The 13,303-nt window shown below is 51.5% G+C and overlaps 1 pseudogene; it reads left to right on the top strand.

Moving 5' to 3' along the window:
* The window catches only part of LOC147960013 (NAC domain-containing protein 75 pseudogene), a 187,524-nt pseudogene that overhangs the window by 26,069 nt on the left and 148,152 nt on the right, over positions 1-13,303 (top strand).

The raw sequence follows: 13,303 nt of genomic DNA, 5'->3' as shown, positions 1-13,303 counted from the left end.
AAGCAAATCCCGCAACAGTCGTGCGCGCAGTACGTGGCAAAAAAGGTGGCGCGGGGATCGAGGAGACTTGCCTAATCCGTCCCAATAACCTCGGTTCCGTCCGTCTGGCATGCTTCCCAAAATTCGAATCCCGCGAGATCCGCGGAGAGCAGAACAACCTGTCAGACTAAAGACAAACATCCTTCGCATCATCATTCGGAATTCCACCGTGAAAATTCAGTCGATAAAAACCAAGAATGGACCAAGGTGACTGAGAAAGGAATCGACATCGTCACCTCAACTCATTGTTCCAGAACAGGATATACTCGTAGCACAAAGAATGGGTCGGAAGTGTTCCCAACTCCTTCCCGACTCAAACCCTGATCCATTCGGGGGCTAATGACGAAGCTATGTACCTAGGGTAGGGTCATGGATCTGTTCGACATACCCTCCCCAAGGACATCTCTACAAAGAATCAGAAGCAGTCGAACAGAAACCATCATCCACTCGACCATGATGTGCTCACTCGACCACCTTGAAGACACTCGACCACCTTGAAGATGAGAAGCCTTCCACTCTGCAACGGTCAGGACTTAAACCATAGCTTTATGGGCATTTATAACACTTCATTGTAGACGCTATCAGTAACGCCCCACCTTTATGAACATTGAACCCTATGTAACGGAGGGGAGCCGGGGTCCTGGCGCACTCTATATAAGCCACCCCCCTCCTCTAGGACAAGGGTTCGCACTTTCTGTAATTCACATACATATATTCAGTCGACCGCCTCAGGGCTCCGAGACGTAGGGCTGTTACTTCCTCCGAGAAGGGCCTGAACTCGTAAAACTCGTGTGTACAACTCCTCCATAGCTAGGATCTTGCCTCTACATTCTCACCCCCCTACTCTACTGTCAGTCTTAGAACCACGACACTCCTTCCAGTGATCAGTATGCAATGCATGTGTCCGTGGACATGACAGCTTGTCCATGGAAGTTCAACTACGGCGACCATCACGTTTCATCCACTGCCACTCACGATTCCCACGACGCCGCTCCAACCCACGGCACCACGTCCCCCGACGTGCGCCTCACCCCTCTCAGCCGCATTGCCCCTCTGTCTTTGTGTGCATGACATGTGGGCCACCTTAAATGCGGCGAGCATCAAGTTTCTACCACAGACACACGCGATTCCCACGATGCCGCACGAACCCATGACACCACACGTCCCCGACCTGCGGCTCACCCCTCTCGGCCCCACTGCCCCTCTGCCTTCAGGAGCATTACATGTGGACCTGCCACCTATCGGGTCCACATGTTATTGACTCAAAGGCAGGTGTAGTAAGGCGCTGAAGCTCAGTCCCGAGGGCCCTGAGAGGGAAATGTAACTCCTATGCCAGGCTGGTGCTACTGCTGCACGAACTCGTGCCAAACTTGAGATTTGTTTCTTTACTATACATGCACACGTCGATTTAATGGACATTGTAATCTCAACATGTGATGGGGAGCTCTAAATTTGAATTTGAAACTTATAAAATGAAAAGGTTCAAAACAAATAAACTGGGAGAGAGGGAGTATATCGTAGGATGTGTCCCATACGAAACAAGTCCCCTGGTTTGTCATCGCGAAGATGCGGTTAGAAAGGAGCACAACGTCTTCGTACTCGTACGGCAACAAATCAGCCGCAGACAGCATGGTCCACCTTTGACCGCCATGTGCAAGGTTCGTGCTATCTATTCAATCTCACCGTGGTTCCATCGTACCAATTCATGCGGTGGCCCATTGCATGGCTGATCCCAATGTTGGACAAAGGTTCTACGGGAATGGTGTCACCGTTGTAAATGTTGTGCAAATTGATGTTGGTACCCTCCCGTACATATGCAAGACAATCTCCACTCGCACCGAGCCTAACCTATGAAATAGTGGGCAGGGGGAGAATTAGGAAATGGACACGGAAGTAGTCTTTAGAATGCATTTACTACGTGATCAAACTCATCTTACCTGCTCATCGGAGGAAATTCGAGTGCCCCTCAACGCCGGCATCTCAAGGGGCGTCAACTTGCAACTACGGCCACGCCGTGCTGGAGAGACCCCCAAGGAAACATCCTCGTGCGTTCCATGGAACATCAAGATGCATTTGTATGAGTAGTTTATCTTGTGAGAGAAAAGGATGAACGAGGGAAGGCCTCTAGAGATAGAGATAGACACTACTACTACCAATGTGCTGGCCCTTGCGTTGCAATGGATCCAAAGTAGTAGAATAATACTTGTTCACGTGCTTGAAATATAAACACTCTAGTTTTGATATACATGTGCCTGACAGCTTGTCCATGGAAGTTGAACCACGGCGACCATCAAATTTCTTGTTTCTACCATTGCCACACCCACACGCGATTCCCACGACGCCGCTCCAACCCTACCTATAAGCACGACGTCCCCCGACGTGGACATGGATCCTCTGACGTGGCTATCACTGCCTTACCCTGCCTTTCCTTCACTGACAGGTGGGAACCACACTTGGGGGTCCCACATGTCAGCGAAAGAATGGTAGGATTGTTCACGTTAGGGGATCCTCATCCCCCCGACATGTGCCTCATCCCTCTCGGCCCCACTGATGAAGCTATGTACCTAGGGTAGGGTCATGGACCAGTCCAACATACCCTCCCCAAGGACATCTCTACAAAGAATCAGAAGTAGTCGAAGAGAAACCATCATCCACTCGACTGCGAAGACACGCTCACTCGACCACCTTGAAGACACTCGACCACCAAAAGATGAGGAACCCTCCACTCTGCAACGGTCAGGACTTAAACCATAGCATTATGAGCATTTATGACACTTTACTGTAGACGTTACCAGTAACGCCTTTCCTTTATGAGCATTGAACCCTATGTAACGGAGGGGAGCTGGGGTCCTGGCGCACTCTATATAAGCCACCCCCCTCCTCTGGGACAAGGGTTTGCATATTTTTGTAAACTCACACACACATATAATCCAGTCGACCGCCTCAGGGCACCGAGACGTAGGGCTGTTACTTCCTCCGAGAAGGGCCTGAACTCGTAAAACTCATGTGTACAACTCCTTCATAGCTAGGATCTTGCCTCCTCATACTTATCCCCCATTCTACTGTCAGTCTTAGATCCACGACAGTTGGCGCCCACCTTGGGGCAGGTGTCTTAGCGACTTATTGGAGAAGTTGCAATTTTTTCGATCCCCATCATCATGGTTCCAGGCGGAGGTTTGGTTGAGGGCCGCGAGATCCATCTCGACGCGCTCATGTTTGTCTCCGACGACTCCGCTTGGCTTCAGGAGGCACCACTCGACGTCGACGCGCTCCCCGCCCGCGGAGCGATGCACTTTCACGCGTGCGTCCGCGGCGTCCTCCTGCGGCAACCGTCGACCCAGTACCAGTCGACTCCAACGGCTTTCCCCCTCCCTGCGACCCGCCGGAGCAAGCACACTGGCCGGTCGAGGATTCAATGGTGGGTGAAGCATGCGGTGGCCTGCCAGTCGGCCACCCCTCAAGTCACGGCGATCGAGCCCGACGAGTCTCTCTACGGCCTGTTTGATCTGTCGACTGGCTCCGTAGAGACTGCATCCGAGTGCGGTAGCAATGACTCGGCAGTGGAAGTCCTGATGGTCAATGGACCACGCGGTCCTCCTGGCTTCAATCGTGAAGACGGAGGAGACGGGAACGGCGATCCGTCACGCGTTCACGAGGAGTACCGCCCCGAGCCTCTCTCCTCGCAGCAGAGAGAAGAACTTCGTCGTCGAAACATGGATGCCCTGCATACTCCTATAGTTGGAGATACGCCTGAGGCCCAGGCCTTGGAGCAGGCTCGCCTGGCCAATCTGGCTGAGCGCACTCGGCTGGAGAACCTCCAGCGTGCACTTGACGATCGCGCTCATCAACGTGCTCCTGAGTCCAGCCGACACCAACTTTTTCCACCTCCGGCTCAGGTATACCGAACACCGATCCAAAACCTATCAGCTGCTGCCCGGATAGCAGAGTCGATTCAACCTTCCTAGTCAGAAGCTGGCCGAGGTCTGGCGCAGATCAGGGCCTTGCTCCGAGCAGCAGGAGAGCAGAATACGACCGTGTCTCAGTCGCGGGATAGGATCCATAGCAGATCTGTGGTCGTAGATACGGTCCAGTCGGCCCATAGCCTGAGATCGCCCCTGAGGCGTGAGGGACGTGGAGAGCGGCGTGATCAGTACAGAAACCAAGAGCAGTATGATCGTCGAGCCGATCGCGGTGGTCGCCGTCGAGTTCCCACGCCTCCTCCAAGGAGTGGGTCATACGTGCCGCGGCCACATGAAGACAGGCGCCCTAACAGCGTCGGAAGAGGTATTCCAGTCGACCCAAGGGAGCCAGGCTTTGATGCGAGATCTATTCTCGTGCAGGGCTTGGTCGACAGAAACAGAGCTCACCGAGTTGGCCATGACGGAGGCCCGCAAACCAGCAATAGGGTGCATGTCTCTGGCCCAGAGTGCTTCAGCAGAGCTATCAGAGCTGCAGTGATTCCCCCCAACTTCAGGTTGGCGACTGGAGTCAGTAAGTTCACCGGAGAGTCCAAGCCTGACACCTGGCTTGAATACTACCGAGTGGCTGTCCAGATTGGTGGCGGCAATGATGAGGTGGCCATGAAACACCTTCCCTGATGTTGGAGGGCTCGGCTAGAGCGTGGCTGAATCATTTGGCACCTGGCAGCATCTATACTTGGGAAGATCTCGCCCGAGTGTTTGTCAGAATGTTTGAGGGTACTTGCAAACGACCATCAGGTTTGACAAAATTACAGTGTTGCATCCAGAAACCGAATGAAACTTTGAGAGATTATATCCAGAGGTGGATCACCCTGCACCACACAGTGGAATATGTGTCTGATCATCAGGCAATTTGTGCTTTCAAGGAAGGCATCAGATACCGGGAGTTGAATCTGAAATTCGGTCGGACAGGAAACATGACTCTGACTCGGATGATGGAAATTGCCACCAAGTATGCCAATGGTGAAGAGGAAGAGCGACTGCGGAGCGCAAGCACAAAGCAGTCGCCCACGAAGCCAAAGGAGGAAACTCCAGTCGGAAACAGAAACGCAAGGCCGAACCAGCTGCTCCGGGTGAAGCCTTGGCTGTGGTTCAAGGAAAGTTCAAGGGGAAGCCCAAAGGGCTGTGGAACCCCAAGAAAGTAAAAGATCAAGATGGAAATGACGTGTTGGATCTGCCGTGCCATATCCACACCAAAAAAGACGAAGAAGGTAATTTCATTTACCCAAAGCATACCACTCGACAGTGTCGGCTCCTGATCCAGCAGTTCCGAGAGAAACAACCCAAGGAAAAGGAGAAGGAGGCAGACAAGGCTGAGAGTGAAGGAGAAGATGATGATGGTTATCCTCACGTGAATTCCACTCTGATGATTTTTGTTGATGTTGAAAACAAGAGTCGATTGAAAGTCATCAACAGAGAAGTGAACATGGTCGCTCCGGCGACACCCAATTACTTGAAATGGTTGCAGACTGCCATTACGTTCGACCAGTCTGATCATCCAGCGCACATCGCCACCCCTGGGAGGCAAGCGCTGGTGGTCGACCCGGTGGTCGAAGGCACTTGACTGACAAAGGTCCTGATGGACGGTGGCGGTGGCCTGAACATTCTGTATGCAGAAACGTTGAAAGGAATGGGCATTCCGATGTCCAGACTCAGTGAAAGCCATATGAGTTTCCATGGGGTCATCCCAGGCAAGAAGGCTGCGTCCCTCGGTCAGATTGCACTCGACGTGGTTTTCGGTGATGCCAAAAATTACCGCAAAGAAAAGTTGATGTTTGAAGTCGTGGATTTTCAGAGTGCGTATCATGCAATTCTGGGCAGGCCAGCTTATGCACGATTCATGGCTCGACCTTGTTACGTGTACCTCAAACTGAAGATGCTTGGTCCCAGAGGAGTGATCACTATCTCTAGTAATCGGAAAAAGGCGGAAGAGTGCTTCCAGAAGGGCTTAAAGATCGCCGATGCCCAGATGGCCGTAGTAGAATTGCAAGAATACCAGAAAAATGCAGACCCGAGTGACTTACTGCGGGCCAAGAAGCCAGCCACAGATTCAGCATTCCAGTCGTCTGGCGAGACGAAGTCTATTCACATTCACCCGACGGACCCCAACGCAGCTCCGACCCACATTTCAACCACACTCGACTCCAAATAGGAAGAAGCGCTTATCCAGTTCCTCCGTGAGAACTGGGACATCTTTGCATGGAAGCCTTCTGACATGCTAGGTGTTCCCAGGGGACTGGCTGAGCATCGTTTGCGAGTCGACCCGAAAGTGAAACCAGTCAAAGAGCATCTCCGACGGTCCGCCGTCCAGAAAAGAAAAGCAATCGGCGAGGAGGTGGCTCGGCTTTTGGCAGCTGAGTTTATCCAAGAGATTTCCCACTCCGAGTGGTTAGCCAATGTTCTCATGGTCCCAAAGAAAGATGACTCACTCCGCATGTGCATTGATTTCAAGCATATCAATCGGGCCTGCCCGAAAGATGACTTCCCTCTCCCTCGCATCGATCAGATAGTCGATTCGACTGCTGGGTGCGAGCATTTGTCCTTTTTGGATGCCTACTCCGGGTACCACCAGATCCGTCTGTACGGACCCGATGAAATAAAGACAGCTTTTATCACCCCGTTTGGGTGCTTCTGTTATGTCACAATGCCATTAGGCTTGAAGAATGCCGGAGCCACATTTATGCGGATGATTCAGAAGTGCCTGCTCACTCAGATCAGTCAGAATGTGGAAGCATACATGGATGACATTGTGGTCAAGTCATTTAAAGGTTCTGACCTGCTGACCGACCTTGCTGAAACCGTTGCCAACCTCCGAAGGTATGATATCAAGCTCAATCCATCAAAGTGCATGCTTGGAGTTCCAGGAGGCAAGTTACTCGGTTTTCTTGTTTCCGAACGAGGAATCGATGCTAACCCAGAGAAAGTAGGCGCTATACTCCGAATGAAACGCCCCGTGTGTGTGCATAATGTCCAGAAGCTTACTGGTTGCTTGGCCGCCCTAAGTCGATTCATTTCTCGCCTCGGTGAAAAGGCGCTGCCTCTTTACCGACTGATGAAGAAATCAAATAAGTTCGAGTGGACTCCAGAAGCTGATATAGCATTTGCAGAGCTAAAAGCCCTGCTTTCCACCCAGCCGGTGCTTGCTGCTCCAATCAGCAAAGAGCCTCTATTGCTTTATATAGCAGCCACTGGACAAGTCGTCAGTATAGTACTTACGGTCGAGCGGGAAGAAGAAGGAAAAGCATACAAAGTTCAACGCCTAGTTTATTATATTTCTGAAGTCCTGACCCCGTCAAAGCAGAGATATCTTCACTCTCAGAAGCTTGTCTATGGAATTTACATGACCACAAAGAAGGTTGCACACTACTTCTCAGATCACTTTGTTACAGTCGTCAGCGATGCTCCATTGTAAGAGATTCTACACAACAGGGATGCAACTGGTCAAGTGGCAAAATGGGCGATTAAACTCCTTCCCTTGGATATCAAGTTTGAGGCAAATAAAGCTATCAAGTCCCAAGCAATAGCAGATTTCCTCGCCGAGTGGATCGAACAGCAACTGCCGACTCAAGTTCACTCTGAGCACTGGACCATGTTCTTTGACGGATCCAAGATGTTGAATGGTTCTGGTGCTGGAATAGTTCTGGTATCCCCCCAAGGAGACAAGCTCAGATATGTCCTCCAGATTCACTTTGATTCCTCCAACAATGAAGCAGAATATGAAGCACTCCTGTATGGGTTGCGCATGGCCATCTCACTCGGCGTCCGTCGCCTCATGGTCTATGGCGACTCAGATTTGGTAGTTAATCAAGTGATGAAGGAGTGGGACGTCAGAAGTCCAGCCATGACTGGTTACTACAACGCGGTGAGAAAGCTTGAGAAGAAGTTCGAGGGGTTAGAACTCCACCACATCCCCCGATTGAAAAATCAAGCAGCCGATGAATTGGCAAAGATAGGTTCCAAGAGAGAAGCCATTCCCAAAATGTGTTCTTGGAGCATATTCACACGCCGACAGTTCAGTAAGACCCTTTCACTGAAGAGCCTCCGCAACCTAAGAGCGCCACGGATCCGACTGAAGTCGAGGTCCCAGCTGTGGTCGACCTGATCATGGAGGTTCTGGCTATTACCCCCGACTGGACGGTGCCCTACATTGCGTACATCCTCAGGAAAGAGCTCCCAGAGGATGAAGAAGAAGCTCGACAGATCGTTCGTCGATCCAAAGCTTTTACTGTGATAAGAGGACAGTTGTTCAGAGAAAGTGTGACTGGAGTCGGTCAGAAGTGCATAACACCAGAAGAAGGTCGAATGATCCTCAATGACATCCACTCGGGGACCTGTGGTCACCATGCGTCCTCTCGGGCCATCGTGGCTAAAGCATACCGAGCTGGGTTCTATTAGCCACGAGCAAATTGAGATGGCGAAAGATATAGTCGACAGATGTGAAGGCTGTCAATTTTACTCCGATATGTCTCACAAGCCAGCGTTAGCCCTGAAGACCATCCCCTCGTCTGGCCCTTCGCTGTTTGGGGACTGGATATGGTTGGACCGCTGAGAACCGGCAAAAGCGGCTTCACTCACGCGCTCGTTGCAGTCGACAAGTTTACCAAATGGATCGAAGCTAAACCTATCAAGAACCTTGACGCTAGCACCGCTGTCAGTTTTATCAGAGAATTGACATTCAGATACGGAGTCCCACATAGCATCATCACGGACAACGGATCGAACTTCGATTCCGATGAGTTCAGAGCTTTCTGCGCCTCTCAGGGCACTCGAGTCGACTATGCTTCTGTTGCTCACCCGCAGTCGAACGGACAAGCAGAAAGAGCCAATGGCCTAATTCTCAAAGGACTGAAACCCCGACTGATGCGTGATCTCAAACACGCAGCAGGTGCTTGGGTTGATGAACTTCCGTCAGTTCAGTGGGGTTTAAGGACAACTCCTAATCGGTCGACTGGAAGAACTCCTTTCTTCTTAGTCTATGGAGCCGAAGCTGTTCTGCCAAGTGACTTGCTCCACAATGCACCCCGAGTTGAACTCTTCTCCGAAGCGGAAGCAGAGCAGGCCCGACAAGATTCAGTCGATCTCTTAGAGGAGGAAAGAGAGATGGCCTTGATCCGCTCGACCATTTATCAGCAAGATTTGCGTTGATTCCACGCCAGGAATGTGAGGGGTCGGGCCTTTCAAGAAGGAGACTTGGTTCTTCGAGTGGATCAGCAGAAACCACACAAGCTCGCTCCAACTTGGGAAGGCCCCTTCATCGTCACCAAAGTTCTCCACAACGGAGCATACCATCTTTACAGTATCGAGCATCAGAAAGGCGAGCCACGGGCTTGGAACGCGGAGCTGCTCCGCCCCTTTTATACTTAAACACTCGTTCGAATAAAATGTAATAAGAAACACCTTTTGTAATTCATTTATCAAAGACAAGAGCTTACGGTTCTCTCATTCGATTGTGTTGTCCTTATTTACTCCTGAAATCCCCCAGTGGGTGGGCTTAGTCGCGAATCCGTTCTGCCTAAGTTCAAAAAAATCCTACCGAGTGGAGAGCAATCCTCCCACTCGGGGGCTTAGCTGCAGTCGAGCACTCGCCTAAGTTCTCTCACTAAGAGGCTTAACGGCAGTCCAGCACTCGCCTAAGTTTTAAAAAATCCTACCGAGTGGAGAGCAATCCTCCCACTCGGGGGCTTAGCTGCAATGGAGTACTCGCCTAAATTCTCTCACTAAGAGGCTTAACGGCAGTCCAACACTCGCCTAAGTTTGAAAAAATCCTACCGAGTGGAGAGCAATCCTCCCACTCGGGGGGCTTAGCTGCAATCGAGCACTCGCCTAAGTTCTCTCATTAAGAGGCTTAACGGCAGTCCAGCACTCGCCTAAGTTTGAAAAAATCCTACCGAGTGGAGAGCAATCCTCCCACTCGGGGACTTAGCTGCAGTCGAGCACTCGCCTAAGTTCTCTCACTAAGAGGCTTAACGGCAGTCCAGCACTCACCTAAGTTTGAAAAAATCCTACCGAGTGGAGAGCAATCCTCCCACTCGGGGGGCTTAGCTGCAGTCGAGCACTCGCCGAAGTTCTCTCACTAAGAGCCTTAACGACAGTCCAGCACTCGCATAAGTTTGAAAAATCCTACCGAGTGGAGAGCAATCCTCCCACTCGGGGGCTTAGCTGCAGTCGAGTACTCGCCTAAGTTCTCTCACTAAGAGGCTTAACGGCAATCCAGCACTCGCCTAAGTTTGAAAAAATCCTACAGAGTGGAGAGCAATCCTCCCACTCGGGGGCTTAGCTGCAGTCGAGTACTCACCTAAGTTCTCTCACTAAGAGGCTTAACGGCAGTCCAACACTCGCCTAAGTTTGAAAAAATCCTACCGAGTGGAGAGCAATCCTCCCACTCGGAGGGCTTAGCTGCAGTCGAGCACTCGCCTAAGTTCTCTCACTAAGAGGCTTAACGGCGGTCCAGCACTCGCCTAAGTTTGAAAAATCCTACCGAGTGGAGAGCAATCCTCCCACTCGGGGGCTTAGCTGCAGTCGAGTACTCGCCTAAGTTCTCTCACTAAGAGGCTTAACGGCAGTCCAGCACTCGCCTAAGTTTGAAAAAAATCCTACTGAGTGGGGAGCAATCCTCCCACTCGGGGGCTTAGCTGCAGTCGAGCACTCGCCTAAGTTGTCTCACTAAGAGGCTTAACGGTAGTCCAGCACTCGCCTAAGTTTGAAAAAACCCTACCGAGTGGAGAGCAATCCTCCCACTCGGGGGGCTTAGCTGTAGTCGAGCACTCGCCTATGTTCTCTCACTAAGAGGCTTAACGGCAGTCCAGCACTCGCCTAAGTTTGGAAAAATCCTACCGAGTGGAGATCAATTCTCCCACTCGGAGGCTTAGCTGCAGTCCAGTACTCGCCTAAGTTTGAGACCCATTCCTATCCGCAAGGACGACGAGGGGCAGGTCGACTGCAACCTTCTCCTTCGGAGCTGCGGCACAAATACAACGTCTGCTCCATCCCTATCCGCAAGGACGACAAGGTGCATGTCGACTGCAACCTTCTCCTTCGGAGCTGCGGCACATACAACGTCCGCTCCATCCCTACCCACAAGGACGACGAGGTGCAGGTCGACTGCAGCCTTCTCCTTCGGAGCTGCGGCACAAATACAACGTCCGCTCCATCCCTATCCGCAAGGACGACGAGGTGCAGGTTGACTGCAACCTTCTCCTTCGGAGCTGCGGCACAAATACAACGTCCGCTCCATCCTTATCAGCAAGGACGACGAGGTGTAGGTCGACTGCAACCTTCTCCTTCGGAGCTGCGGCACAAATACAACGTCCGCTCCATCCCTATCCGCAAGGACGACGAGGTGCAGCAAGCAAAGTCCATCCGAAGGCAAACACAAGCACATTCGGAGATAAACCAAATTCAGATAAATCCTAAAAAGGTTCCAAGCAGCAAATCGAAAGTACTCGGGCACCAAGCCCGAAGGAGTTTAACGGTTAGAGAAACCACTCGGCATTCCGAGGCAAATTTAAAGCGTATCCAAGTCTCATAAGATTGTTCACTCGGCCGGAGGAGGGCTGGCAGGCTCCACAAATGAGTCTAGATCGATCCCATCAGCGATCCAAGTGGCGGCAGCAATGAAAGTCTCCATGAAGGACTGGAAGTCATGCTTTTTGGTGTTACGGACTTTGATCGCAGCCAGCTTGTCTTCACGAGCCTCCTTGCAATGGACTCGCACCAGGGACAGCGCCACATCAACACCGCACTGGGCGGAGGATTTCTTCCATTCTTGCACTCGGTCAGGGATCTCGTTCAGTCGAGGCATCAGAGATTCCAGATCATTCTGAAGCGTCGCCCCGGCCAAAGCATCGAGTCGATTCGAGAGACAACCTCCTTCAGGCATGCGAGGTAGCTTGTGGCGCTGGCGATACGGGACTCCAGTTGGAGCACGTTCATCGCAGTTTCGTCGCAGACTAGGGAAGCGATAGGGTCCAGACCCGTCTCGACCCTTCCAGTTTCTTCGTAGAAGTCTTGGCAGAGTTCTGCAGCCAAAAGTCAGTTCATCAACCGAGCAAAATCCGATTGCAAGCATCAACACAGTTGGATTAAAAGAAATACCTTCCAGCGCGAGATAAAGCTTCTTGGCGAGGGTCCTCAGATAAGCTTCTGTGTCATTCCTCTTGCAGATCGCAGACTCCAACTTTTCGTTCAGGACGACCTTGTCCTTCTTCAGGCTGGTCACTTCACGGTTAGCTTCATTAAGACAAGATTTCAGTTTATTCACCTCTCCTTCAAGTGTTCCGATTGAAGCAAGCTTCTTGTCTGTGAGAGCGGTTTTGTCTTGGGCTGCTTTTTGCGCGGCGGCGAGGTCCGAGTCCTTCTTGTCCAGAGCCAACTTCATTTTCTCTACAAAAGAAGTAATCGAATCAAAGAAGAGATCAAAGAGATATATTGAAATTCAGTCGACAATCAGTTACCTTCCATGCCAGCGGCCTCGTCTTGAGCTGTTTTCAGATTTTGCTGAGCCAATTCCAAGTCTAAGTTGAGTTGCCTCTGCTTCTCTTCGAGTTCAGAAAACTTGGAAATAAGGGTACAAGACTTCTGCATAAGGCAAAAGACAGATCAACCAATAGGATCGAAGGCAGTTCATTTCCGAGGGAATAAAACCTAAAGAAGTGGGCAACAAGCTGTTCAGACCCCAGTCGACTGCCAGCAGTCGACCACGGTCTCAGGGACTACACCCAGTGGGTGCACTTGGCGTGCCCCCACCGGTTCTGATCCTACTCGACTGGCCCGCCGGAGTCGAGTGCAAGGAGTAAAAAAGAGAGGAAAAGAGAGAACAATTGCACCGTCAAGAAAGAAGAACTCAGACCACAGTTGACTGCCAGCAGTCGACCGCGGTCTCGGGGACTACACCCAGTGGGTGCACTTAGCATGCCCCCACCAGTTTTGGTCCCACTCGCCCAGACCGAGTGGAAGAACGAAGCTATACACCCAGTGGGTGCACTTAGCGTGCCCCCACCAGTTCTGGTCCCACTCGCCCAGACCGAGTGGAAGAATGAAGCTACCAACAACGACAGCGACACCCAGTGGGTGCTCTAATTCTACGCAAACAACAGAAGATTGTGCAGAAGAAGATTTTTCGAGAACAAAAGCAGTCGGAAAGTCTAGTCACCTAGACATTGGCCCGAAGGGCGGCACTAGCGTCGTAGACAGCCTAACTGCTCTCGTGCACTATCTTCACCCGCTCCATCATCATATCAGCATGTCGGATGGCTTCCGCAGCCGCTTCCGACTGGTTGTCTGGG

The sequence above is a fragment of the Triticum urartu genome, chromosome 7A (genome assembly GCF_056163025.1).
Source record: "Triticum urartu cultivar PI428250 chromosome 7A, HENAU_Tu73, whole genome shotgun sequence".
In the NCBI taxonomy this organism is placed as follows: Eukaryota; Viridiplantae; Streptophyta; class Magnoliopsida; order Poales; family Poaceae; genus Triticum; species Triticum urartu.
The sequence above is the reverse complement of the archived record's forward strand: the minus strand, read 5'-3'. Positions and strand labels throughout refer to the sequence as shown.